The following is a 25,383-nucleotide window of genomic DNA, read 5'->3' as shown; positions in this document are numbered from 1 at the left end:
TATTTGATCTATGTATCTATATCTATATCTATATCTATGTCTATATCTATATCTATATCTATGTCTATATCTATATCTATATCTACGAGTAGAGTTGCAGATTCATAGGGCAGGCTTATGTTCAGTTTCAGTAGATACTGTCAAACAGTTTTCCAAAGAGGTTGCACTAATTTAAACTCCCACCAAAAAAAAGTATAAACGTTTTAGTGGCTTTACATTCTTGCCAACATTTGGTACTGCCAGTCCTTTATTTAGTCATTCTGGTGTTTATAGTGGTATCGATTGTATAATTTGCATCTGCCTGATGATGACTAATGAGATTGAATATTCTTTTACTGGCCATTTGTATGTCTTCCTTTGGGAAAGTTTTGTTCAAGTCTTTGCCCACTGTGTTATTGGGCTGTTCTTCTCTGCCCCACCCCCTCCATTGATAATTTAGAGATTAACTTGTCTGTTGTTGAATACATATTTGTGTGTACAAATATCTTCTCCTAATCTTTGGCTTGTCTTTCATACTTTGATGTTGTCTTCTGAAGAACAGAGGTCCCTGATTTTAATAAAGCCTAATTTTTCAATATTTTCCTTTGTAGATTTCTGTGTCTTACTTAAGAAATTGTTGCTTACCCCAACGTCATTACTATATTCCCCTGTTTTTCTTTTTCTAGAAGCTTATTGTTTTACATTTAAGTCTGCTATTCATGTAAAGTGATTTTTGTTTATGGTATGAAATATGTACATTAAGATATATATTTTTCATATCTAGTTTATTGAAAATGCCATTCTTACCTTGTGTTAATCTTATCAGAAATCAAGTATGGATTTGCTTCTGTGCTATCTTTTCTGTTCCATTGTGCTATTTGGTAATTAAAAGTCCCTGCATCTGCCTTGGAATACAAGTTTCATAAAGGCAGGAGCTGTGTGCATTTCTTATTAAATACTATATTTCTATTTATTATAATAGTGCCTGGTAACCTGGTTGGTACTCACTACAGTTTTGCTGAATAACATTGAATGAATGATCATCCTTCACACACAGTTTAAATTAGACAATATTTAATGGAAGTGGTGAGATTAAGCAACTGGTTTTTGCTCCTGATCTTAGTGGGAAAGCTTTCAACTTTTCGCTATTGACCATGATATTAACTATAGGTGTGTTATATATGGCCTTTATTATGTTGAGGTACCTTCCTTCTATCCCTAACTTCTTGACTATTTTAACATGAAATAATGCTGAATTTTGTCAAATGCTTTCTCTGCATCTTTTGAGATGATCATATCATTTTATAGTTTATTCTGTTAATGTGGCATATCAGATTTATTGATTTGAATATGTTGAATCATCTTTATATCTCGGGGATAAATCCCACTTGATCATGGTGTATGATCCTTTTAATGTGCTGTTGAATTTAGTTTGCTAGTATTTTTTGAGGGTGTTTGCATCTGTGTTCACCAAGGATATTGGCCTGTAATCTTGTAATGTCCTTGTCTGGGTTTGATATTAGATAATATTGATCTCATAAAATGAGTTTGGAAGAATTCCCATCTCTTCAATTTTTTGAAAAATTTTTCAGAAAAATTTGTCTTAGTTATTTTTTTAAGTGTTTGGTACAATTCAGCCGTGAGGTCATATGGTCCAGGACTTTTCATTAGTAGACTATTTATTACTGATTCCATCTCCTTACTCATTATTGGTCTATTCGAATTTTCTATTTCTTCATGATTCAGTCTTAGTAGGGTATTTGTTTTGAATTTGAATTTATCTATTTTTTCTAGGTTATCTAATTTTTTGGCATATGATTGTTCATAGTTTCTTATGAGCCCTTGTATTTCTGTGGTATCAGTTTTAATGTCTCCTTTTTTAAAATCAGATCTTACTTATTTGAGTCTTCTCTCTTTATTTCATGTCCAACTAAGGGTATTTTGATTTTATCTTATAAAAAACCAACTATTAGTTTTGTTGATTTTTCTACTTTTTTCTAGTCTTCATTTCATTTCTGCTTTGATCTTTATTATTTCCTGTCTTCTGCTGACCTTGGGCTTTGTTTATTCTTTTTTTTCTAATTCCTTGAAGTATAATGTTAGGTTGTGTATTAGTCCATTTTCTGTTTCTTATAACAGACTACCTGAAACTGGGTAATTTGTAAGAAAATAAAATTTATTTCTTGTTGTTTGGAGGCTGGGAAGTCCATGGCTCAGGAAGCACATCTGGTGAGGGCATTTTCCTCAGTGGTGGCTTTTTACAGTGATGCAGGGTATCACATGCTGTAAATGGCAAGAGCTGTCTTATAGTCTATCGCTCCCTTTAGGTCATTTAATAATTGCTTTATTGATTTAGGTGCTTTACTGTTGGGTGCATATATATTTGCAATTGTTATATCCTTTTGATGAATCGACACCTTTATCATTGCATAATTACCTTCTTTGTCTCTTTTTACATTTTCGACTTAAAGTTTATCTTATATAAGTGTAACTACTTCTGTTCTCTGTTGGTTTCCATTTGCATAGAATATTCTTTTTCATCCCTTTACTTTCAGTCTAAGTGTGTCCTTAAAGGTGAAGTGAATCTTTTGCAGAGAGCATATAGACAGGTCTATTTTTTTCTTTATCCATTTGGCCACTCTATAACTTTTGGTTAAAGAATTTAACCCATTTACAATTATGGTAATTATTTATAGGTAAAGACTTACTATTGCCATTTTGTTATTTTTTTTTCTTGTTAGTATTTAGATTCTTTGTACCTTTTTTCCTCTCTTGCTGTATTCTTTGTTCCTTTTTCCACTCTTGCTGGTTTGATGGTTTTCTATAGTGGTGTGCTTTGAATTCTTTCTTTTTATGTTTTGCATTTCTACTAGAGGTTTTTGCTTTGTGATTACTAAGAGGCTTACGTAAAACATTGTATAGTTATAATGGGTTATTTTAAGCTGATAATAACTTAGCTTTAATTGCATACAAAAACTCTACATTCTCCCCCCATTTTATATTTTTGATGTTATAATTTGCTTCTTTTTGTAATTTGTCTTTCTCAGCTAATTATTGTAGCTATAGTTGTTTTCAATAGTTTTGTGGACAAAGCTTCTTGACATTGGTCTTGGCAATGATTTTTTGAATATAATCCTCAAAAGCACAGTCAACCAAAGCAAATATAGACTAACAGCATTGCATTAAACTAAAAAGTTTCTACACAGCAAAGGAAACAATCAACAGAGTGAAGAGACAGCCTACAGAGTGAGAGAAAATATTTGCAAACCATACATCTGAAAAGGGGTTAATATCCAAACTATGTCAAGAACTCAAACAACTCAATAGCAAGGAAACAAATGTCCTAATTGAAAAATGGGCAAAGAACGTAAATGGATACTTCTCAAAAAGATATAGAAATGGCAACCAGCTATTTGAGAAAATGCTCATCATCAGGGAAACACAAATTAAAACTGTAATAAGATATCCCCTCACACCTTTTAGAATGGCTACCATCAAAAACAAAGCAGATTACAAGGGTTGGTCAGGATGTAGAGAAAAAGGAACCTTTGTATGCTGTTGGTAGGAATGTAAATTAGTAGAGCCATTATGAAAAACAGTATAAAGGTTTCTCAAAAAAGTAAACATAAAATTACAATACAGTTCAGCAATCTTACTTCTGGGTATATATCCAAAGGAAATGAAATCACTATATCAAAGAGGTATCCACACTCCCATGTTCATTGCAACATTACTCACAATAGCCAAGATATAGAATAATCTAAGTATTTATCAGTGGATGAATGGATAAAGAAAATGTGGTATTTATACACAATAAAATACTATTCTGTGTCATAATACATGGAAATCTTATTTGCAAGAACATGGAGAAACCCAGAGAATGTTAAAAGTGAAATAAGTCAGGCACAGAAAGACAAATACCACATAATCACGTTTACTTGTGGAATCTAAAATAGTTAAACTCATACAAGCAGAGGGTCAAATGGTGGTTGAAAGGTGATGGGATGGCAGCGGGGGGGTGGGGAAAATGGAGAAATGATGGCCAAGGGTGCAAAGTTTTAGTTAGACAGGGTATGTTCTGGAGATATATTGTATAGCATGGTGAGTACAGTTAATAATAATGTATTGTGTACTTGAAAATTGCTAAGAGAGTAGGTCTTAACTGTTTTTACCATAGGCACAACAAAAAGTATAACTATGTGAGGTGATGGATATGTTAATTGGCTTGATTGTGATAATCATTTCACAGTGTATATATATGTGAAAACATCATGTCGTACACTATAAATAGATGTAATTTTTGTTAGTTATACCTCAATTAAGCTGGAAAAAATGATAAAATTTATTCCCAAACTCATAATAATCACTGAAGCTATATATAAGTATAAATGGTAGTTACTATTATCTGTTCTGTGGTGTAGGCTTATTTGCATGAATTTTGTTCTTTTCTAAGATGTCCCTCCTAGGGGACATGTGCAAAAGTGTTTTTATTATTTGCAGATGATTGTTTGTACTTAAAACAGATTAAATTACCCACTTTTTGGGCTATCAAGCTAGAACTTTGTTGTTGATACTACTGACACTTTCACTGATAATATTGATACTGATTATTATTAATACTATTGATTCAGTAGTATCAGTAACAAACTCTTAGCTGATAATAGTAGTACATGAATACATTCTTCCTTTAAAAAATTGTCATTGTAGATAGAAGTCCCTTTAAAAAATATTTTACTTCTCAAAATACATTGTAGTTGATTTTCAAGCCCCTTTACCCGTTCCTCTCCACCCCCTCCTATACCGCCCCCCCCACATGGTATCTCTTCACTTGACTTAAATAGTTCAAGGAATTTTTGTGGTTAATCTGTCTTCTTCCCCCCCCCATTTGTTTGTGTGTTTATTTATTTATTTACATTGACCTGCCACAAATAAGTGAGAACATGTGGTATTTGTTTCTGTGCATGACTTGTTTCACTTAATATAATTATCTCCTAGTCGATCCATGTTGTAGCAAATGGTAGTATTTCTTTTTTTTTTTTTTTTTATAGCTGAGTAGTATTCCATTGTGTAGATATACCACAGTTTCCTTATCCACTCATCAGATGATGTACATTTAGGCTGGTTCCAGCTCTTGACTATTGTAAATAGAGCTGCAATAAACTTTGGAGTACAGGTATCCCTTTGGCATGATGATTTCCATTCCTCTGGATATGTTCCCAACAGTTGAATTATTGGGTCATACAGTAGATCTATCTGTAATTGTTTGAGGAACCTCTATATTATTTTCCATAAAGGCTGCACCTTTTTGCAGCCCCACCAACAGTGATTGAGAGTTCCTTTTTCTGTGCAATCTCTCCGGCACTTGTTGTTCTCAGTCTTTTTGATGTTAGCCATCCTAACTGGAGTGAAATGGTACCTCAAAGTGGTCTTGATTTGCATTTTCTGGATGCTGAGTGAGGTCAAGCATTTTTTCATGTGTCTGTTGGCCATTCATATATCCTCCTTTGAGAAATGCCTATTCAGCTCCTTTGCCCATTTTTAATTGGATTATTTGGTTTTTTGCTGTGAAGTTGTTTGAGTTCCTTGTATATTCTGGATATTAATCCTTTGTCAGATGTATATATTGCAAATATTTTCTCCCACTCTGTTGGCTGTCTTCTCACTCTGTTGATTGTTTCTTTTGCTGTGCAGAAGCTTTTTACTTTGATATAATCCCATTTGTTTATTTTACCTTTAGTTGCCTGTGCTTCTTGGGTCCTATTCATGAATTCTGTACCCATGCCTACTTCCTGGAGTGTTTCCCCTATGTTTCCCTTAAGGAGTTTAATTGTTTCAGGATGTATATTTAATTCTTTAATCCATTTTGAGTTGATTTTGGTATATGGTGAAAGGTACAGGTCTAGTTTCATTCTCCTATGTATGAATATCCAGTTTTCCCAACACCACTTGTTGAAAAGGCAGTCTCTTCCCCAGTATGTGGATTTGCTGCCTTTGTCAAAGATCAAATGGCTGTAGGTGTATGGATTGATTTCAAGGTTCTCTAGTCTATTCCATTGATCTGTGTGTCTATTTTTATGCCAGTACCATGCTGTTTTGGATATTATAGCTTTGTAATATAGTTTAAGGTCAGGTAGTGTTATGCCTTCAGCTTTATTTATTTATTTATTTATTTATTTATTTTTTGCTCAGTATTGCTTTCATTATGTGTGGTCTTTTGTTGTTCCATATAAATGTCTGGATAGCTTTTTCCATCTCAGAGAATAATGTCATTGGAATTTTGAGGGGAATTGCATTGAATCTGTAGATCACTTTGGGTAATATGGACATTTTTCACAATGTTAATTCTTCCAGTCCAAGAGCATGGGATATCTTTCCATTTTCTTGTGTCCTCTTTAATTTCTCTGAACAGTGGTTTGTAATTCTCTTTGTAGAGATTTTGCACATCCTTGGTCAGCTTTAATCCTAAGTAATTTATTTTTTTGGTGGCTATTGTAAATGGACTATCTTTCTTGATTTTTTCTTCTGCATGTTCACTGTTGGAGTATAGAAATGCTACTGATTTTTGTGTGATTTTGTATCCTGCAACTTTGCTGAAATCATTTATCAACTCTAGGAGTTTTTTTACAGAAGCTTTAGGCTGTTCAATATATAGAATCATATCATCCACAAAAAGGGACAAGTTGACTTCATCCTTTCCAATCTGGATGCCTTTTATTTCCTTCTCTTCTCTGATTGCTCTGGCTAGTACTTCCAACACTATGTTGAATAGGAGTGGTAAGAGTGGGCATCCTTGCCTAATTCCTGTTTTTAAGGGAAAAGCTTTCAGCTTTTCTCCGTTCAGGATGATATTGGCAGTGGGCTTATTGTATATGGCTTTAATTATGTTGAGATACTTTCTATCTATTCCTAACTTGTAGAGAGTCTTTATCATGAAAGGATGTTGAATTTTATCAAATGCTTTTCAGCATCAATAGAGATGATCATGTGGTTTTTGTCTTTGCTTTTATTAATGTGGTGTATCAAATTTATTGATTTTCATATGTTGAACCAAGCTTGCATCCCTGGGATGAATCCTACTTGATCATCATGTATAATTTTCTGTATGTGTTGCTGTATTCTGTTAGCTAGTATTTTATTGAGGATTTTTGCATCTATGTTCATCAAGGATATTAGCCTGTAGTTTTCTATTTTTGATGGATCTTTGTCTGATTTGTGTATCAGGGTGATATTTGCCTCATAGAATGAGTTTGGGAGAATGGTCTCTGTTTCAGTCTTTTGGAACAGTTTGTAGAGAATTGGTATCAGTTCCTCTTTGAAGGTTTGGTAGAACTCTGCAGTGAACCCATCTGGTCCTGGATTTTATTTGTTGGGAGCCTTCTGATAGCAGCCTCAATCTCTTTTATTGTTATTGGTATGTTCAGATTTTCTATATCTTCTTGGCTCAGTTTTGGTGGTTTGTATGCATCCAGAAATTTATCCATTTCCCCCAGATTTTCAAATATGTTGGTATATAGTTGTTGATAGTAGTCTTTAATGATTCCTTGTATTTGTGTCAGTTGTAATATCACCTTTTTCATTTCTAATTTTTGTTATTTGGGTCTTCTCCCTTCTTAGTTAATCTTGCTAAAGGTTTGTCAATTTTATTTATCTTTTTAAAAAACCAACTTTTTCTCTCATTCATCTTTTGTATTGTTTTTCATGTTTCTATTTCATTTAGTTCTGCTCTGATCTTAATTATTTCTTTCTGTCTACTAACTTTAGGTTTGGATTGTTCTTGTTTTTCTAGATCTTTAAGGTGAAGTGTTAGGTTATTTATTTGCCATCTTTCCATTCTTCTGAAGTAAGAATTTAATGCAATAAATTTCCCCCTTAATACTGCTTTTGCAGTATCCCACAGGTTTTGGTGTGATGTGTCATTATTTTCATTAGTTGCAAGAAATTTTTTGATTTCCTGTTTAATTTCTTCTTGGATCCACATGTCATTAAGTAGAATGTTGTTTAATTTCCATGCGTTTGTATAGTTTTCAGAGTTTTGTTTATTACTGATTTCTAATTTTAATCCATTGTGATCAGAAAAAATAAATGGAATAATTTCAATTTTTTGGAATTTGTTGTGAATTGCTTTGTGACCTAACATGTGGTCTATCCTGGAGAATGTTTCATGTGCTTATGAGAAGAATGAATATTCTGAGGTGTTGGATGGAATGTTCTGTAGATATCTGCCAAGTCCAATTGGTCTAAAGTATTGTTTAGATCTTGTGTTTCTCTGTTTTTTTTTTTTTTTTGCCTAGATGATCTATTCAATGATGAGAGTGGGGTGTCAGGTTCCCCACTATTATGGTGTTAGTGTCTATCTCTTTCTTTAGATCTAATAGTGTTTGCTTTGTAAATCTGGCTGCTCCAACATTGGGTGCATATATATTTATGATTGTTATGTCTTCTTGATGGATAGATCCTTTTATCATTATATAGTGGCCTTCTTTATCTCTTTTCATGATTTTTGCTTTAAAGTCTATTTTATCTACTCCAGCTCATTTTTTTTTTAAATTTTATTTTGTTGATATACATTGTGGCTGATTATTGCTCCCCATCACCAAAACCTCCCTCCCTTCTCCCTCCCCCCTTCCCCCCCAACAATGTCCTTTCTGTTAGCTTGTCGTATCAACTTCAAGTAATTGTGGTTGTTATATCTTCTCCCCCCCCGTTTTTTTTGTGTGTGTGTGTGTGTGTGTGTGTGTGTGTGTGTGTGTGAATTTATATATTAATTTTTAGCTCCCACCAATAAGTGAGAACATGTGGTATTTCTCTTTCTGTGCCTGACTTGTTTCACTTAATATAATTCTCTCAAGGTCCATCCATGTTGTTGCAAATGGCAGTATTTCATTCGTTTTTATAGCTGAGTAGTATTCCATTGTGTAGATGTACCACATTTTCCGTATCCACTCATCTGATGATGGACATTTGGGCTGGTTCCAACTCTTGGCTATTGTAAAGAGTGCTGCGATGAACATTGGGGAACAGGTATACCTTCGACTTGATGATTTCCATTCCTCTGGGTATATTCCCAACAGTGGGATAGCTACTCCAGCTCATTTTTCATTTCTATTTGCATGGTATATCTTTTTCTATCCTTTCACTCTTAGTCTATGTGTGTCTTTACATGTGAGGTCTTGAAGACAGCATATTGTTGGGTCCATCTTTTTAATCCAGTCAGTTAGTCTGTGTCTTTTGAATGGGGAATTTAATCCCTTTACATTTAGAGTTATTATTGAAAGGTGTTGATTTACTCCTAGCATTTTACTGATTTTTGTTTAGATATCTTAAATATCTTCTGTTCTTTTTTTTTCTAATTTTATGTTTGTCTTTTGTATTTGTTGGATTGTTGGGGTGATAGATCAACTATTTTTTTTTTCTTTTGTTAGGATTTTTGTTTTGCTGGTAGGTATTGTTTTTTCTTGTGTATTCATGGCAGTGATTGATGTTTTTGTGGTATCAAACCCAGTACTTCCTTGAGAATTTCTTGTAGGGCTGGTCGTGTGGTAGTGATCTCCCACAGTTTTTGTTTGTCTGAGAAATATACTATTTGTCCTTCATTTTGGAAGGATAGCCTTGTTGGATAAAGTATTCTTGACTGGCAATTTTTGTCCTTTAGTGTTTTGAATATATAATTGCATTCTTTTCTGGGTTTTAGGGTTTCTGATGAAAGGTCTGATGTTATTCTGATTGGGGCTCCCTTATGGGTGACTTGCCACTTTTCTCTTGCAGCTTTTAAGATTCTTTTAGTCTTTGAGTTTTGTCAGTTTGATTATCACATGTCTTGGAGAGAACCTTTTTGGGCTGAATGTGTTTGGTGATCTTTGGGCTTCCTGAATCTGGAGATCTGTGACTTTCCCTATACCTGTGAAGTTTTCTGCTATTATTTCATTGAATTTGTTTTCAGTGCCATTTCCTTTTTTCTACCCTTCTGGAATAGCCATGATTCGGATATTTGAGTGCTTAAAGTTATAAATTGTCTTTCTCAGATTTTCTTCATTTTTTTTGATTCTTTTTTCTTTTTTCTGGTCTGCCTGAGTTAATTCAAACAGCCTGTCTTCAATGTCAGAAATTCTCTCTTCTGCTTGTTCAAGTCTGCTGGTTAAACTCTCGGTTGTGTTTTTATTTTGTTGAATGTTTCCTTCAGCTCCACAAGCTTATCTACATTCTTTTTCAAGGCATTGATTTCTTTGTATGTTTCTTTTTTCAGATCCTTTATATTTTTTCTCATTTCCTTGTGTTGTCTAACTGAGTTTTCTTGTATCTCATTTAGTTTCCTTAGAATAGTTACTCTAAATTCCTTGTCTGTCATTTCAAAGACTTCCTGTTTTATAGGATCTAGTTCTTCAGAGTTATTAGTTTCCTTCGGTGGTGATGTACATTCTTGATTTTTCATATTTCTGGTATCTTTCCTTTGTTGTTTTGTCATTGTGGCCAGGGGTATCACAGTCCACTCATTTCACCCTGATGTCTGGCTTGGATCCAGAAGGGACTGCCACTTCTGGGCAGCAGGAACTAGCCTGGGCTGGAAGTTCTGCCCTGCCTGCCTTCTCCAGCCCAGGAGGCTTGGGGCATGTGGGCTTAGAAGCTCTAAAGTCTCTCTACACAATGGGGAGCAACCTGAACTGGGGTCCCGCAGCACGTGGCTCCTGTCTGCTCCAGTACAGATCTCGGGTCCTCCATCGCTGCTCCTCAATAGCTGCAAATTGTTCGCTCTGTGGGAGAGAGCAACATCAGGAACCAACTACTCTGCTATCTTGACCAGAACTCTGAAGTAAAGTCCCTCTTAATCAGATCTCTAAATCTCAGTTTCTTTTTCTTCTTCTCAGCAATGATTCTTTTAATATTTGGTATGGATTTTTCATATTTTTAAAAATATCTTTTATAAATGTATATATACCCTTGTGAAATTCACAATATTGTTTTTATGTTTGCATGTGTTTTTAAAAATTTTTATTTAATTAATTTATTTTTATTTATTTAATTGAAACATAATTGATTACACATATTTGTGGGGTACTGAATAGAATATCAATACCTGTGTACAATATGTATTAATAAAATCAGGATAATTAGTGTATACATAATACAAAAATGTATCATTCTTTGTAACTGTTAACTGATTTCTCACAAACCCCTATCCCACTCCCCCTTTTCACTTCCAGTAACCACAGTTCTGTTCTCTCATTTTGAATATTTAATGTATAATTATAAATGTTGTTTCCTTCTTTCCTTCTTTCCTTCCTTCTTTCTGTCTTTCTTATTAGCTCCCACTTATGAGTGAGTACATGAGGCCTCTACCTTTCTGTGCTTGGCTTCTTTCATTTAATACTATTTTCTCCAGCTCAGTGACATTGCTGCAAATGGCAGAATTTCATTCCTTTTTATGGCTGAATAGTATTTCATTGTATATATATGCCAAATTTTCCTTATCCAGTTATCCTTTGATGGACATCTAGGTTGGTTCCATCTCTTGGTTATTGTAAATAGAACTGCTATAAACATGGGAGTGCAGGTGTCCCTTTGACATGATGATTTCCATTACTTTGGGTGTATAGCCATGAGTGGGATTGCTGGATCATATGGAGGATCTAACTGTGTGGCAGTTTTATCAGTAGTTGTTTGAGAAACCTCCATACTATTTTCATAATGGCTGTATTAGTTTGCAGTTCCACCAACAGTGTATAATGGTTCCCCTTTCTCCACATCCTTGCCAGCATTTGTTATTCTCTGTTTTTTTTTTTTTTTATTATAGCCAGTTTAACCTGGGTGAGATAATATCCGAATGTGGTTTTAATTTGCATTTCCCTGAGGCTTAGTGATGTTGAACATTTTTCCATGTACCTGTTGGCCATTTGTATATCTTCCTTTGAGAAATGTATGTTCAGGTCCTTTTCCCATTTTTTCATTAGTTTCTTGTCTTTTTCCTGTTGAGTTGTTTGAGTTCCTTGTACATTCTGTATATTAATATAAAGTTTATATTAATATAAAGTACATTACATTATAATGTAAATGTAATATAAATTTACATTCTGTAAATTATACACCTTGTCAGATGTATAGTTTGCAAATATTTTCTCAGTTCTGTAGATTGTCTTTTCTCTGTGTTGATTGTCTCTTTTGCTTTGCAGAAGCTTTTTAGTTTGAAACACTCCCATTTGTTTATTTTTTCTTTTGTTGCCTGTGTTTTGGGGGCCTTGTTCATAAAGTCTTTGCCTAGTCCTACTTCCCAAAGTGTTTCTCCTATTTTTTCTTTTAGGATTTTTACAGTTTCAGGTCTTATATTTAAGTCTTTAATTTATTTTGGGGTGATTTTGGCATGGTGTGGGTCTATTTTCATTCTTCTGCATATGGATATCCAGTTTTCCCAGCACCATTTGTTAGCGGCTGTCCTTTCCCCAAAGTATGTTCTTGGTGCCTTTGTTGAAGATCATTTGGCTGTAAGTATGTGGATTGATTTCTTGGTTCCCTATTCTGTTTCATTGACCTGGCATCTGTGTCTATTGCCAGTACCATGCTGTTTTGGTTACTATAGCTTTGTAATATAAATATAAAGTCAGGTAGTGTAATGCCTCCACCTTTATTTTTTATTTTTTGCTCAGGACTGCTTTGGCTATTTGGGGTCTTCAGTTGTTTAATATGAATATTAGGATTGCTTTTTATATTTCTGTGAATAATGTCACTAGTATTTTGATGGGGATTGCATTGACTCTGGAGGTCACTTTGGGTAGAATGGACATTTTCACAATGTTAATTCTTCCAATCCATGAACATGGAATGCCTTTCCATCTTTTTGTGTCCTCTTTAATTTTTTTCAGCATTGATTTGTAGTTTTCCTTGTAGCGTTCTTGCACCTCCTTGTTTAAATTTATTCCTATGTATTTTATTTCCTTGGTAGCTGTTATAAATGGTTTTGATTTTTTTCCTGCTAATTTGTTGTTGGAGTATAAAATGCTACTGGTTTTTGTATACTCATTTTGTATCTTGCAACTTTACTGAATTCATTTATCTGCTCTAAGAGTTTTTTGGTAGAGTTTTTAGGTTTTTCTCTATATAGGATCATGTCATCTGCAAAGAGCAACAGTTTAACTTTGTCTTTTCCAGTTGGATGCCTTTTATTTCTTTCTCTTGCCTGATTGTTCTGTTAATACTTCCAATACTATGTTAAATAGGAGTGGTGAGAGTGCACATCCTTGTCTTGTTTCTGTTCTTAAAGGAAAATTTTCAGTTTTTCCCCATTCACGATTATATTGATGGTGGGTTTGTTGTATATGACTTTTAGTGTTTTGAGATACTTTCCTTCTATACCAAATTTGTGGAGAGTCTTTATCATGAAGGGATATTGAATTTTGTCAAACGCTTTTTCTGCATCTATTGAGATAATCATATGCTTTTTGTTCTTGATTTGGCTGATATGGTTATGTCACATTTATTGATTTGCATATGTTGAACCATCCTTGCATGCCTGGATGAATCCCACTTGATCATGATGTATCTTTTTGATGTGCTGATGTACTGTATTTGCTAATATTTTGTTCAGGATTTTTTGCATCTATGTTCATCAGAGATATTTGTCTTAGTTTTCTTTTTTTGTTGTATCTTTGATTTTTTTTTTTAAATCAGGGTGATGCTGGCCTCATAGAATCAATTTGGGAGGATGGCCTCTGTTTCAATTTTTTGGAAAAGTTTGAAAAACATTGATATTAATTCTTCTTTGAATTCAGCAGTAAAGCCATCCAGTCATGGGCTTTTCTTTGCTGGTTCAATGGCCACCTTCTTCCTGTATTCTCATGTGGCAAAGAGAGCAAGCAAGCTCTAGTTTCTTCTTCTTCTTGTAAGGGTGTTAATCTCATCATGGGGACTCTACAATTATGACCTCATCTAAACCTAATTGCCTTCCAATGTTCCCACCTCCTAATACTATCACATTGGGAGTTAATATTTCAACATATGAACTTGGTGGGGAGACAAACATTCAGTCCATAACAGCTTTTATGCAATCCTGTTCTTTTTCTTACTGTATTCCACACACTGTGGATTTTACATTGTTGACCACCTGATTTTGTTTTATTCTTTTAAAGAGTTTTATATTTTGTGTTGGCAAGCCCTTAAGTTATGCAAATCAGTTTAATCCTTTTGATTCTTTTAAGTTTTGCTAGGATGGGTTTAGAGCAGCCTTTAGAGCTAGCTTAGCTCCACTACTGAAGTCTGACCTTTCTGAGGTCTCCACCAAATGTTCTGCATATTATGAAGTTTCTTCACTCTGACTTGTGAACTATTCCTAGCCTCATTTTGGAAATGATTCAGCCTACTGATTTCCCACTCCCAGTCTCAAGGAGTTTTATTCCATGGACATGTAGATCAGCCCCTGCCAAACACTCTGGAGGACTCGTTTAGAGTTTAGAGCTGCCACTTTACTGTTTAGAACTCAGAATCTTTTAGAATTTAGAACTGTCTCCTTACAGTTTCCCGATTGCTGGCACTCTGCTCCAAAATCGTAGACACTTTGACCTCTCTGAACTCTACCTCTATCTTCTCAATTTAGAAAGGATATAGGGCTATGTATAATCCCCTTCCTGAACTGCTTAGAATATGCAGAAAGCCAGAAAAATCATAGGGTTTATCTTGTTTGCTTCCTGCTTCTCAGAGGTCACAGGTCTAAGCTGCTTATTGTCCAACATCTGAAAAAAGTTGTTTCACATGTTTTGTCCAGTTTTCTAGTTATTTATAGTGGGAGGGTGATTCTCATAGACCTTCTTCCCAATTTTTGTTTTCTATTATTGCAGTTTAAAATTGTTTCATTCTTCCTTTCTTCTGGAGCAACTAAGTAATTTTTCCCCCATCATTTTATTATATTGGTATGGAAAATATCCTGTTCTTCTAGTGGTTGCCCTTGAATTTAGCTTCTTTCAACAAGGATCTGTGGATCAGGGTTACCACACACAATGCACAGGCTGTGCACTACATGAGTCCAGGGAAAACCATGTACGTGTGCTTGGAGTTGTGCAACATTACAGCTGGTATACATTAGAAGCTTTATATATCTGATTATATTTTTATTTCTTCCTTACTGTTGAAAGATAGTTTGCCTGAATATAGAATTTCATGTTCATAGTTCATATTTCCCCTTAGATCTTTAAAGCAATCACTCCACTTGTTTTATAGTCACCAATGTTGCTTCGAGATGACTAATATAAATCTGATTTTCCTTTTACTCTAGACTATATGTCTTTCTTTCTGGCGGCTTTTAGAATTTCCTATTTATTCTTGGTTATTTTATTCTGAAATTTTAGAGCCAGGACTCAGACTATAGGTTTTGAAAACACCCTTTCCTGTTTGGCAATCTGATGGTTTTTTTCTATTTGAGGACTCATGCTGATCTTAAGTTCTGAGAAATTTTTGCTATTATTATTTAAGTTATTGTCTCTCCTACAGTCTCTATAGTCTCTCCTTTTGAAAGTACTACTAAACAAATATTAGTACTTATGCATCTATCCTCCATGTCATTCAAAAATTTTTTTTGGCTGTGTCCTAGAATAATTCCTCAACTACATGTTCCAATTTTGTAGTTCTATAACTTTGACTTAACTTTAATTTTGGGTAATTAGCTCATCTATAGATTTTTTAAAAATTATTTAAAAGTGATTTTAGGCTTATAATGTTTTAAAAACAGAGCATTCCCATACACTTTCCCCCAACTTCACTTAATGTTAACATATTTCATAATATATTTCAATTATCTAAACTAAAAAATAAACATGGTATGACACTATTAATTAAAATACAGACTTTATTTAGATTTTATCAGTTTTCCTACTAATGCATTTTTTTTCTTTTTCAGTCCAAGGCCTCACATTGTATTTATTTGTCATGTCTCCTTATTCTTCTCCAAGCTGTGACAGCTCTTCAATCTTTCCTTGTCTTTTATGACCTTGATACTTTTTAAAACAACTTCGTTAAGGTATAATTGACACACAATAATTTAATATTGCACATATTGAAAATAGATAATTTGATACATTTTGGCATATGTATACACCTGTGAAACCATCACCTCAATCAAGGTAATAAACATATTCTTCACCCTCAAAAGTTTCTGTGTGCCCCTTTGGGATTCCTTCCTATTGCCCCCTTCACCTCATATCACCTGGCAACGACTGATTTGCTTTTTGTCGTTTTATATTAGCTTTAATTTTCTAGAAATTTATGTAAATGGAATTTATGAAATTTATGTAAATTATGTAAATACAGTAAGTGTTCATTTTTTGTCTAGCTTCTTTCTCTAAGCATAATTATTTTGACGTTCATTCATGTCATAATTTGTATCAATAGTTCATTCCTTTTTACTGCTGAATAGTATTTGATTGTCCTGATACACCCCAGTTTGTATTTGTATTCACCTGCCAGTGATCATTTGGGGTTGTTTTCTGGTTTGGGTCATCAAAAAAAAAATGTTGTTGTGAACATTCCTGAACATTTCTTTCTATGGACATATGGTTTCATTTCTCTTGGATTAACAGATAAGAGTGGAATGTCTAGAACATGTAATAAATGTATTGTTAACTATTTAAGAAAACTGCCAAACTGTTCTCCAAAGTGGCTGTACTGTTTTACATTCCCTTCACTAGTTTATGAAATTTCCAGTTTCTCTACATCCTTGCCATCACTTGTTATGGTCAGTCTTTTTAGTTTTGGCCTTTTAAATAGGTATATAGTGGTATGTTATTGTATTTATAATTTACATTTCCTTAATGACTAATGATGTTAATTATTTTTTAATGTGCTTATTTGCCATCTGTGTATCTTTTTTGGTGAATTGTCTTCAAAAATGTGGCCATTTTTTGTTTTTGTGTCATTTGTTTTCCTACTATTGAGTTTTCAGAGCTTTATTTGTATACTCTGGATTCAAGTACTTTCTTGGTAAAATGTTTTGTAAATATTCGCTCCCAGTTTCTGTCTTGTATTTTCATTCTCTTAACAGTGTCTTTCAGAAAGCAGAACTTTTAAATTGTGATCAAATCCAATTTATCAATTTATTCATTTATGGATAGTGCTTTTGGTGTCATCTATAAAATATATTTACCTAATCAAGTTCATATAGACTTTTTTTCTTTTAGGCTTTACCTTTAGGTCTGTGATCCATTGTGAGTTAATTTTTGCATATGGTGCAAGGTATAGATCAAAAGTCATGCTATCAAAATTCTACATTTATGTAGTATAAAGAATCAAATAACTATACAAAGGTTCCTAGAGGAAAACAATAGCAGTATCCTGCCTCTTTTCTCACATTCCTCCTACCCATAGGAAACTAATTTTTTCTACTATTTGTTTCATTTAATTTTTATATGTCTAAATAACATACTATATTGCTACTTTTTGATCCTCAGTTTAGGCATTATCTATTTAATTTCATTTATGGAGAAGGAAGCTTTGATTATCTTTGCTCACCTTGCACCAAACATATATGCACACACTTTCTATTCTCAGCATAGTTTCTCAGTACAGTTGTATAGTTAGTTCAGAGCAATATTTACTGCTTTTGCTATTATGACTTTAAAAATGCTATGAAGTAACCTATGACAATTGTGTTCTGTGAAGTTAATAATTTTCTTTTCCTGAGAGGGGAGGAAGACGTCATTTGCTTGGTTTTGTAGGTATAACATAACCAGCTCCAAATATTTCTTATTGAGTATCTCCAGATGTTCCAACACATCAGGTACTCTATCAGTTATATCTTTTTGAAGAAATTCCTCTCAAACCTTTTACATTTTTTAATATGGGCAGGTTGCCCTGTATCACTGCTAAAGAGAGGACATTTTAGGATCACGATCACCATCAGGCTAGGATTCCCTTTGGTGCTGAATTCCTTGTTGCTGGTATCCTCTTTCTTAGTTTACTCCTTCAGTTTCATGAAATATAGTCTCTAATAACTTCTGGAGAAGGAATTTGTGGGAGATAATTTTATGAGTTCTTGCATGTCTAAAATATTCTTTCTTCTACCCTCACACTTGATTGATAGTTTCTTTGGATATTTATGTCTAGATTGTAAATCCTCTTAATTTTGAAAAACATTTCTCTATTGTCTTTATAGATTCCAGTGTTGCTTATGAAAACTTGAAGGGCATTCTAATTCCTGAAATTTTATATTTCATCTGTTTTTCCCTATCTGGAAGCTGTCAAATAACCTTCCTTATTTTGGCACCATTCCACTACTTTTATTTTTAATGGTAACTTCTTCACAAATTTAAGAATTGCTTGGAGATTCTGTGGTGTAAACTAGGTTGGTATTGGCTTTTTCCATTGGTAGCTTAGGATTTAGTTTTCTCAGACCAGTTATTTATCTCTTGTCCAGTGGCTTTCTAGCTTCAAATATATTGTAGACTCTACTATTTTTCCCAATCTTGTGTGTCTTAGCCTTAAAAATATTCTGTTCCTTTAATTAGGTTTCAAAGTGAACCAAAAAATATATGTGCTTAATTAGCCACATTTGTCCAGCAGTATTCTCCTTTTAAATTTTTAAAACATTGATGCATAATGTATATACAGTAAAGCACATAAAACACACTAATTTTAAGTTTACAGTCTGATGAATTTTTACATAATCTTATCACTAGGTAAATTGAGATATGAAACATTTCTAGCATCCCAGAAGGATTGTTTGTCCTCCTAACCTGTCAATACCAATTTCCCATAGTAACCACTTTTCTGACATCTATTACCATCAAATACATTGCTTATTCTTTTAATTAATATAAAAGTAGTCATTAGGCACCCTTTCATTTCCAGCTTATTTTGCTCAACATAGTGTGTGAGAGATTCATCGATGTTGTTGCATGTTTCAGTAAAGCAGCAGTGTTCTGGAGCTGGCTCAGACAGCTTGCTGTTGTGCACATTTCTTGCCAACTCTGCATTCTGTGACTTTATGTTGTAACTTGAAATTGGCCATGGTGGGAGTATTTACACCACAAAAATCAGAAAATGCTACCAATAAGGACTTATTTTCCTCCCTTGAGAGCCAGTTGTTAAATGTTTACCAGCACACCACTGAAGTAATTTATTCTTTTTTATTGGTGTCTGGGTATTCCAGTGTAGAAATATATTGTAAGTTACTTCTTCACTATCCTATTGATGGACAGTTATTCCCAGTTTTCATCTATTATGAATAAAGCTGGTGTGAACATTCTTGTTCATTTATTTTGTTTTTAGATAAACATGCATACTTATTTCTCTTGGATATATACTTAAAAGTGCAATTGTTTGGTCATGGGGTGGGTACATATTTAGCTTTAGGAGATATTGGCAAACAGTTTTCAAAGGGGTGGTACTGATTTATACTTTCACCAGAAATCCAGTTCCTCCACATTCTTGTTAACACTTGGTTTTGTCTGTCTTTTCCATTTTAGCCATTCTGCTGTGTGTGTGATGGTATTTTTGTGGTTTAAATTTGCTTTTTTTGAAGAGTAATGATTTTGTGTTTCTATTCATATATTATTGGCCATTTGTATATTTTCTTCTATAACATACCTGGTCATATCTTTTGCCCAATTTTGTATTGTTTTAAAAATATGTATTCTGTATATCAGTCCTTTGCTGTATATTTGTGTGGTAGATATCTTCTCCAACTCTGTGGCCTACCTTTCCACCCTCTGAATGGTATCTTACAATGAACAGAAATTTTTAGGAATCATTAAATCCAATTTAACATTTTTTCTTTTACGGTTAGTGCCTTTCCATCTTCCTTAAGAAATCTTTGTCTACTCCAAGGTTATGAAGATATTCTCCTATATTTTCTTCAAAAGTTTCTTATGATTTTGCAATTTATGTTTATGTTTGTGATAAACTCAAATAATTTTTGTGTATGGCCTGAAGTAGGTATCAAGATTCATTTTTTCCGCATAGATATCAAATTGTTGCAGCATAATTGTTAAAAATTATTATCTTTTCTCCACAGAATTTCAGTGGCACCTTTTACGTAAATCATTTAGCTGCATATGGGTGCATCTAAATATGATTCTCTTTTCTGTTCCATTGGTCCAATATCACACTGTCTTAATTATTGTAGCTTTATAATAGGTCTTGCAATCACATAGTATTATTCCTCTAAATTTGTTCTATTTTAAGAATTATCTTTCTAGGTCCTTTAACTTTTCATGTAAATTTTAGATTTATTTGTCAATTTTCAAAAAAGAAATTCCTGCTGAGATTTGGTTTTGGATTTTATTGAATCTATACGTAAATTGTGGAAGAATTGAAATCTTAATAATCTTGAGTTCTTCCAATCTATCAATGAGTTTCTCTCAATTTATTTAGGTCTTCTTTAATTTCTTCTTAGTATTTTATGGTTTTTGGTCATTCACATCTTTTGTTAGACTCATTTCTAGTTATTTGATTTTTTAACAAGCTTGTATGTAGTATGTTTTTAAAATTTCATTTTCCAGTTGTTTCTTAGACATGGGAACTCAATAGTTTTTTGTTTTATTTTTTTGGTCGATGGCTAGTATGGGGGATCTGAACCCTTGACCTTGGTGTTATCAGCACCATGCACTAACCAAGTGAGCTAACTGGCCAGCCCTATAATTGATTTTTGTATGTCAATTTTGTTACTAGTGACCCTCTAAATTCATTTTTATTAATTCAAATAGTTTGCAGATTATTTTGGAGTTTCCATATATGTATCATGTTATTTGTAAGTAAAGACAGTGCTTTTTCCTCCTTTCCAATCCTTACACATTTTATTTCTTTTGCTTTTGCTTTTTTATTCCATTGACTAGGGCCTCCAGTACAACGTTGAGAACATGTGACAATGGTATACATCTTGTCCTTAAGACATTATTGGTTGTCAACTACTGAGGGAATGATGCTACTGGTAGTGGGTAGGGGCCAGGGATGCTGCTAAACATGCTGTATTGCACAGGCCATACTCCCCCAATAAAACATTTTCTGACCCAAAATGTCAAAATGTTGAGGTTGAGAAACCCTGGTGTCAGGGAAAGCAGGCTAACATCTCATAGATCTTAGGGCATGGCTGCTAATATTTATGACATTAGCCTTGAATCATTAGGAAAACATTAGATTATGATCAGAACACTCTAAAATGCAATGCATTCTACAAAGATTTTTGTAAAAATGGTTAAGATTTGCAATGATTTAGACTTAAAGACGTGTTTCAATTACCTAAAAAAATTATGTGGAAGAGCTCACTTCAAATAGAGCCAAACGCAAGACTTCTTTGAAAATTTTAATTTGTTCCACAACAATTTAAAAACTATTTCTGGCTTACTGGTTTGATACTTGCACAAAGAGATTATTAAAAAAAAAAAAGTTTTAAAACAAACTGTGGTTTAGACTTCCGGGCCCCAGTGAACATTCTTGCTCCTGACAGAGCTTTTGCACAATAGTAGGCTCCGACCTCCACAGCATCTGGCTATCAGCTGGGAGCTCATTCTGAAAGGGCTCCTCCTGCAGACCAATCTTCCATTTCCTCTTCAGAGCCAACACACTCAGCTGAGACATGGAAGAACCAACTAAATTTGATGTGATTGCTGTAGGTTTGGGGAATTTGCTTGTCTGAATTGGGAGAGGGGAGGAAAGATGGCATGGAAGGGAATTATGCAGAATTTCAAGAAAGGATAAAATGTGCTGGAAATAAAATGAATAGGCAACAACATCTGGAAATTGATTGAAGCAAGGCAACAGCTGAAAGTGCATCTGGAAAGAGGAAACAGAACCCACATTGCCATAGATCTGAAAGATCAGGAGCCTTGAGAAAGTTCTACTAAAAAAAAAAAAAAAAAGACTCTTTAGCCTGGTGATGTGCACCAGGAAGGAAGCAAATGTTGCTTGGTTTCTTGACCAAGAAGTCTTTATCTGTATTTCAGCATGGTTTCTGAGCCATGAAATATGAGCATGAGGGAAGCCCAGAAAAGCCAGAAATTCCAGTGGTAAGAAAGATGGCACTGCTGTATCAAAATACAAAAAAGTGCAGAGTTGATTGGAGGTGGTCTCTGTAACTGACAGGCCATTTGTTAGGCAGAAATAAGCAAATTTACTGCCTCTTCAATCACTGCATTCATGTCTTCACATTCCACCCATAGGCTCAATAAAATACTATCTCAAGTCCTAGGTCATGATATTAACAGTGCACATAACACTGGCTTGAGATGTGGCATAAGAGACCAACTTTCTCAGTGTATTCATAATTTAACACTGAATAATAGCCACATCAGCATTGCTGGCCGTAAATCATGCTATCATCACACTCTCCAGTCAGTGTGAGCCAATCACAATTTTCCCTATCTATCTACAGGAGGAAGAGAGCCTCGCATTGTCCACTGGCCCCTAATATCCTCATTTAAGTCATGGAGGAATGAATGTGTAATAAACCTTGAGATACAACCTGAGTCTGTCATATCACATCTCCAGAAGTGATTAGGAGAAGACCACCAGAGTTGCTGGCTGGAGTTTCTTGTGGAGACTCAAAATTAGGTCAGAATGCCTTCCATTGTTAGTAGGACTATTTGTCAGGAACCTGGTCATGTTACTCATGGAAACCATAGATTTCTTCTTGTTACAGTTTTTTGTTCTTCCTTGTCTTGACTATCTCTTCCCTTTAGTTCTTTACAAAGAGGAGCCTTGGACCACTCAGAAATGCTGAACCTTGAATTTAAAGAAGACACTGTTTTGGAGTCCATATTGTACTGACCTGTGCAGAAGAAGATTACAGGGAAATCTTCTATTTGTAAAGCTTTCTGCCTCTAAGGACAAAATGACACAACAAGCAGAACCACTGTTATGGGTCAAATTGTATCTCTCCCAAATGCAGATATTTAAGTTCTAACCTCTAATACCTTAGAATGTGAGTGTATTTGGAGACAGGATCTTTTAAGAAGTAATTAAATTAAAATGAGGTCATTAGGGTGTTCCCTAATACAACCTGACTGGTGTCCTTATAAGAGGAAGAGATTAGGACTAAGATACAGAGGAAAGACCATGTGAAGAAGTAAGAAGAAAGCCATCTACAAGCCAGGGGTGGGGCCTTAGAAAAAACCGACCCTGCTGACACCTTGATCTAGGACTTCTGTCCTCCAGAATGGTGAGATACATTCCTGTTGGTTAAGCGTCCCAGTCTGTGGTACATTGTTATGGCAGCCCTAGCAAACTAATACGTACGCCCGTATGCACTTTGATATATTTCTCTGAATAAATAAATGTTTTCTCCAAGTTTAAATGGACTATTAGACAAATACTTTCTTAGCACCAAATTTACACTGAATGTTGTAAAGAAAACAAAGAGACAATACCCAAACAGTCCCTACAAATTTTCTTTACGTGGAGTGGACGGACCACAGTGTGAATTCACCAATCATGATGCACGTTTTGTCTTAATATGAGTTTCCACAGAAATCAGATCCTCGGATAGAAACTGGAGTGTAATAGGTTATTTGGGAGATGATTCCAGAAAACTGAGGTAGGAGAGCGGTGACATAAAACAGAAAACTTCAGTTACAAAACAGGCTACGGTGGTAGCCATTCCCCTCACCGGGAGCACCTTCTCCGAAAGAGGGAGTAGAACGTGCTTCCGAGTTGTTGCTGTTGAAGAGTGAGGCAGCTGGAGTATTTATCCACCAAGTCCATCCATCACCTGTTGAAAGCTGTACCTGTGGACTCCACCTGCCTGGCAGCCCTGCCTCGCCTGCCCCAGCCAGAGAGAGTCCTCAGGTGGAAAGTCTCAACTGCTCGCAGTGAATACTCATGCTTGCATTTAACGATGAGGACTGAGGGGATACAAGCAGCGCACTGAAGTGCATTTTATATGTATTTATATATATATATATATATATATATATATATATATATATATATATATATATATATATATATATATATATATATATATATATATATATATATATATATATATATATATATATATATATATATATATATATATATATAATGAGGAATTGGTGCTTGAGATTATAGAGACTTAGAAATCTCATGATCTGCTATCAGCAAGCTGAGGATTCAGGAGAGACAGTGGTATAATTTAGTCCAAGTCTGAAGGCCAGGTAACCAGATGCTGATGATGTAAATTCCAGTCCGAGGGCTGAGAAAATGAGATGAGATGTACCAGCCCAAGCAATGAGGCAAGAAAGAAAAGGGCAAATTTCTCCTTCCTCTGCCTTTTGTTCTATTTGGGCCCTTGATGGATTGGGTGATGCCCCACCACATTGGGGAGGGCGATCTCCTTTACTGAGTCCCCTGATTTAAATGGTAATCTCATCAGGAAGCACACTCACAGACACATGCAGTAACACTGTTTAATCTGGGTACTCTGTGGTCTAATCCAGTTGACCTATAAAATTAATCATAACTGTCTATTAAGATGATCATGTGGTTTTTGTCTTTTATTCTTTTAATATGGTATATTACATTGATTGATGATTTTCATATGTTGAACCAAGCTTGCATTTCTGGGATAAATCTCACCCAGTCATGGTGAATAATCCTTTTTATATGTTGCTAGATTCAGTTTACCAGTATTCTGTTGAGAATTTTTGCCTCTCTATATAAGGCAGTTTTCTTGTGATCTTTGTCTTTTCTGTAGTTTTCTTGTGGTCTTTGTCTAGTTTTGGTATCACAGTAATACTGGCTTCACAGAATAATTTAAAAAGTGATCCCTCCTTTGTATTTTTTTGGAAGAGTTTGTGAAGGATTAATGTTAATTCTTTAGACATTTGATAGAATTCATCGCTGAAGTCATTTTGTCCTGGGCTTTTCTTTGTAGAAAGTTTGTGATTACTAATTCAATATCTTGACTTGTTATAGGTTTATTCAAATTTTATGTTCTCCCTCATTTTGTTACTTTGCATTTTTCTAAGAATTTGTCCATTTCACCTAGGTTATCTAATTTGTTGGCATATAATTATTCATAGTATTCCCTTATAATCCTTTTTATTCCTATAACATTGGTAGTAACGTCCCTTCCTTCATTTTTTATTTTAGTAATTTGTTCAAGTCCTCTTTTGTTTTTCCTTTGTCAGTCTAGCTAAAGGTTTGTCAATTTTATTAATTATTTAAAAGAACTAACTTTGGTTTAGGTAATTTTATCTACTGTTTTTATATTCTTTATTTCATTTATTTCTACTCTAATATTTATTGCTTCTATCCTTTTGCTTTCTTTGAGCTTAGTTTGCTCTTCCCCTATTTACTTAAGTTGAAAAGTTATTGATCTGAAATTTTTTTCTTTCTTAATATAAGCATTTACAGATACACATTTCTCTCTATGCTAAATTCCATAAGTTTTGGCATGTTGTGTTTTAGTTCCATTAATCCAAAGCATTTAAAAACTTTGTGATTTTTGTTTTAAAA

This window comes from Cynocephalus volans, chromosome 9 (assembly GCF_027409185.1).
Source record: "Cynocephalus volans isolate mCynVol1 chromosome 9, mCynVol1.pri, whole genome shotgun sequence".
Lineage (NCBI taxonomy): Eukaryota > Metazoa > Chordata > Mammalia > Dermoptera > Cynocephalidae > Cynocephalus > Cynocephalus volans.
The sequence above is the reverse complement of the archived record's forward strand: the minus strand, read 5'-3'. Positions refer to the sequence as shown.